This window comes from Ascaphus truei, chromosome 17, assembly GCF_040206685.1.
Source record: "Ascaphus truei isolate aAscTru1 chromosome 17, aAscTru1.hap1, whole genome shotgun sequence".
Classification (NCBI taxonomy): Eukaryota; Metazoa; Chordata; class Amphibia; order Anura; family Ascaphidae; genus Ascaphus; species Ascaphus truei.
In genome coordinates this window covers 18,046,682-18,052,060 of record NC_134499.1, presented here as the reverse complement: position 1 = coordinate 18,052,060, position 5,379 = coordinate 18,046,682, and positions in this window count along the sequence as shown.

Sequence of the window (5,379 nt, the reverse complement as noted above, 5' to 3'; positions counted from 1 at the left end):
GGGGAGAGAGAGAGGGGGGCACTGGTGCTTTAAACCCATTGTCCCACAGGTGTGATCGTGCTGTGCTCCCGGTTTGTGTGGCATGTGAACATGCAGTTCGCCACTACAAAAATGTTAACCCCTTTAGAGCCTGTGCTGTTGCTGCTCCTTAGGGTGCTAATAGCGTTAAGTGGAAGCTGTTCAGCTAAGGACCGCTCACTGCGTTGCTGCTAAACGATGGCACGGAGACTGACCAATATCACCACAACTGGGATGGTGTTTCATTTGGCTTTAGTGGGGGGGAGGGGGGGTGAACCTTATCTTGGTGCCAGGAGGTAGAATTGCCGGCCTGGAATCGGCATTAAACCTGCACCTGCACCACTGCCTGTCTTCTCTCTCTCGCTCACACGTTATATGCTGTAACAGGTGCTCAGAAGCCCTGCTGTGGGTACAGGAAGATCATCATTATTTAGTTTAGGGGTGGCCACCAACACAGGTCAGCTTTTCCAGATATCCCTGCTTCAGCACAGGTCAGCTTTTCCAGATATCCCTGCTTCAGCACAGGTGGTGCAGTGTTTGAGCCGCCTGGGCAGGGATATTCTTCACGCCGGACCTGTTTGTAATGCTTGAGGGCTGGAGTTGGGCTCTCCCCCTGGTTTAGTTTAAATACTTTGTCTGCCCTTTTTTTTTTTTAAAGGGGGCATGTAATTTCCAGACTCGCCGCCCATAGATATACGGGTCGCCGCCCATAGATATACGGGTCGCCGCCCATAGATATACGGGTCGCCGCCCATAGATATACGGGTCGCTGCCCATACATATACGGGTCGCCGCCCATAGATATACGGGTCGCCGCCCATAGATATACGGGTCGCCGCCCATAGATATACGGGTCGCCGCCCATAGATATATGGGTCGCCGCCCATAGATATACGGGTCGCCGCCCATAGATATACGGGTCGCCGCCCATAGATATACGGGATAGGAGGCAGCAGGGGCAGGTTAGTCATGCCAAGCGGCAGAATAACGCAGCGCTCCTTCTCTCATGCTAAACCAGCAAAGAGAGGCGCTGGGAAATATCCATTTTGTGTTTAATACGTTCTTCATTTTGAGTAAGGAAATTCTTGTGCTGTCACGGGGCGTCAACCTCTACAGGCCCAATATGTATAAGCAGCAATAATTCCCTCTTTCCTGACATTTTTTATTAAAGATTATTTAACAGGATTTGAACCGGATGGGGGCCCCCAGGAGAGGAACCATGCTATTTGTAGCTCTCGGGACCGCCTGGTTCCCAATAGACTCACCAGTTTAGTTGCTGCTGTTCTTCCGGGATATTCAGTAATGGCCGCCGCTCGTCCCTCTGATTAAAGCCCCAAATTGGAGAGAATGCGGCCGATTACAAGACATTTCGGGAACCAGTGGACTTCCCAGGGCTACAAATATCACGGTTCTGCTCTGGAGGAGCCCATCGTATATTGTAATAACCGGAGCGGGCGAGGGGGGGGATTTGCAGATTGAAGTTTTGAAAAATTTGATTTTATTACTGATCATTTCCTATCTTCCAACCAGTTACAGGGTTAGTAATGAATTAATATTCAGGGGGTGGGGGGGGGGGTATGTACAGCTGCTCTATAATTTGAAATCGCATAATAAAGTTAAAGCTGTGTAATCGCAGATGTGAAGCTGTCTCCATGCATCGGGGAGAGCGAGTCTGCAGGTGTTTCTCGGTTGCCCTGTTTCTTTGTAGATTAGCAATCTGTAGGTTATAAGTGACCATCTTGTGGGGGAGTCGGATGTATTTATATGGGGGTCAAAATATTTTCTTCCTTTTTGTAGTGTTATTTATTTATTGTATCAGAATTTGCAGTCTCTCTGAGCAGATACAATTCCAGTAACTGGTGTTTTCCGTGTTACATCTACTTTTCCCTGTTTTTGTACAGAATAAATGTTTTGTACCTCCAGTTCTGTGAATTGGCTAAGTGTATATTTAGGCAATCGGATAAATAATGTCGGCTTGTGCCAAATGGCTGTTTAAATTTACAATTTTTTTTGTCCACTTTTTTTAAGAAGGATAAAAATCAACCACTTTCATCTCTTTATTTATAATGATGCTTTGTTACCCAAACAACCTTTTTATAGAGATTTCAGTTTTGTTTTTAAGTGAGTGATACCATTATTTTGGGCATGCCAAAATATTTATTTTATTTTTCTTGTAATTGGAAATCATGAAATGGTTGACCATGAAACCTCTCCTTTTGTATACAATCCCTAAATGTTGTTGGTTGATTCACTGAACTGTGCTAAGTGTTGTAAATGGGAGTTAAGTGTGCTGGAACATAGCACCGTTTAGTGAATCTGGACCAGTTTCTTCTCTCTGTGCATCACATATTAAAAAAAATCTTTGAAAACACCTGTTGTCTTTACTCTATTCATTTATGAAGAACACACGGTTAAAAAGTTCTTTTATACTAGAACGGGGGCGGCCTACTCCAGTCCTCAAGGGCCATCAACAGGTTATCTTTTCAGGATATCACTGCTTCAGCACAGGTGGCCACTAATTGAGCCACCTGTGCTGACGCAAAGATATCCTTCAATCTGTTGCTGGCTCGTGAGGACTGGAGTAGCCGCCCTTGTACTATAAATGGCAGGCTCTTTCTACAACATGGTTTAGGACATTTGTATTGTGTGGGGAAGCACAAAACTGTGAACAAGATGGATTCTGGGAGGCCAAGACGAGGCTCGTCCAGTACTGGTCCATGGGGGGGGGGGGGGTCGCAAAAGTTTGTTTTAGATCTTCCTTTATTTATTTTGTGGGCGAGTCAGAATGTTCTTATTTATTACCGACTAAGCTCATGGTGAGCAACTAAATGCTGTGTACAAAAATGATTGCTTATAGAACATATAGGGTGATGGGGTAACCCAGTGAGGAGTGAGGGGAGTAGATGGTGGTCCAATAGTGAATAGGTGTGATGTGTAAGAAAACATGGCATGCCAAGTTGTGGGTTGGTATAGGCTTTTTACTAACTGGGAAAGCTAGGTTTGATAGATGGATAGGTGTGCCTTTGTTTGTCATGTTTTAGTGCTGCCAGTTACACTGCAGAATGGGAATGTGCTTCTGCCCTTGGACATGTCCAAGTCCTTGTATCAGGAAAAATAAATACTTCTGCCTGACAAAGTCTTCTATTACTATACCAAATAGAGATGACCACGACCTATAATACCAAGCACCGCCATACAAGCCAGCTCCTGTGTACACGAAATGCTGAAAACTTTTATGTAGACATTTTAAATAAGAAAACATTAAATAAGGGAGAACAAAGGTAAGGGGGGGGGGAAATGTACAATCTAAGTTGGGGGGCTCAACGCCAGTCCTCAAGCCTCCCCTGTAGGTCAGGATATCCCAGCTTCAGCACAGCTGAACCAATCAGAGGCTCAGTCTTTGACTACATTCGGGATGCACATTGATACCCTGACATCCAAGACCTATGCCAAACTAGATGTACTTTATAGGAATAAATCCTCCCTAAGTCTGCTGGTCAGAAAGCGTATCGCACAGCAGATGCTAATGCCAATTATCGATTATGGGGCCATAGTATACGGCTCAGCACCCCAAACCCACCTTAGCAAACTTGACACCCTCTACAATTCAATATGCCGTTTTGTTCTCCAATGCAACTACAACACACATCACTGCGAAATGCTCAAAGAACTAGATTGGTCAACACTCGAGTCTAGGCGCAAAGTTCATCTTTCCTGTCTTGCCTTCAAATTCTTTATGGGCAAGCTACCCAGCTATCTGAACAAGCTCCTCACCCCTACCACATGCAGCACTTATCATCTGAGATCTGACTCCAAAAGACTGTTCATGGTCCTCCTCTTACCGTGCACCCCAAAACTGGAACAACCTACCGGAGACTATAACAGACACCACCAGTCTAAGTTCTTTCAAATCCAAAGCTGTCTCACATTTTAATCTGGTCTGTAACTGTTACATACGCCCATAATATATACTATCTCTTACTGTGCATGCAATGTACTGTATATAATGTATAACCCTGTTCACTTAATGTAACTGTATTTTAACATGTATTTGTCATCCTAACACTATGCCCAGGACATACTTGAAAACAAGACGTACCGGTAACTCTCAATGTACAGTATTACTTGTAAAACATTTTATAAATAATACATGGCCTCTTCCTGAGAGCAGACATCGAAGAAGCTAAGAATCTCGACTATATATAATAATTTATTTTTATTGTTTACCCGCTATAATGATGTCTGCCTCCTGATCATACGTCACTGTAAGGTGGTGGAGAAAGGAATGTTCTTCAGGAGGATAGCCACTCCACCTGACACCAAAGATAGACTCGGGAGGAAGTGTCGGTTACCAAGTTACTATGTTTGTGCTTAAGAAAGGAAATGTCTTCAATAACAATTATATCTCCCTTTCATTTATTGAAGGCTAATAATTGAATGTATCGGTGGGTGGGGAGTGCAGCCCTTTGACATTTGAGATTTAAAAGACACACACCCTCCCCAAAGAGAGAGGGAGAATGACAAAGAAGGGGGGTTGACAGAAAGGAGGGAGAATGAGGAGTGTGTATGAATGAATCTATTAGGTATAACATTTACATGTTTCTGTTAGCTATAAAAAAAAATCTTAATGTTAATTGGGTGGGCATGGCACAAGCTGAAGGTTTGCTTAGGGCGCCAAATACTCTTGCACCAGCCCTGCACCCAGGTTGATTGATACAGAATTTTGACAACCCAAATATTAAGCACAAAAATATAAAAAAATAGTGGGTTGAATTCAAAGGGAGAGGGGTTTATCCGGAGTCTGGAGCTGCGGTTATTATGCCAGATTTAAAAACTGATCCGTTCAGAATGAAATCCCTTGTAGCAATTGCTGGTACGCTCTTCTCTGCGGCTGCGGTCTCCAAACGGAGAAAGTGTCAATGCTCTCGCGATCCTGGTTACCCTCCACAAATTGCCGGACAAGCTCGGCTAGCGGTAATAGCTTCGTTACTTTGCCCACTCTGCACCAAAGGGGGTTGGGGGCTATCCCTTACTTTGAAGTTATCTTGGCTCGGTTTTCAGGTTCCTCAGGACTCACCTTCGGCCTTTACAAGCTCTCTGTGTGATCGCTTTTGATCAGCTATATTCTGAAACTGAGTGAGTTTGTCTACCTGGTTTTCTAGAGCATCCCTTCTGCCCAGTGCTGCCTCTTGACTTTACTCCCACAATGGCTTTTTGGCATCTTCTGATTTAGGTTCTCAACTCAGGTGTTCATGAGGCGAGTCCCCAGGGCGGACACGCTCTTGTCCTGTCAAACTGCGGCTTAGTATTTTTAGGTTTCTGTGGCATCTCGAGTTTGGGGGTTATGTAGAATTTGAATAG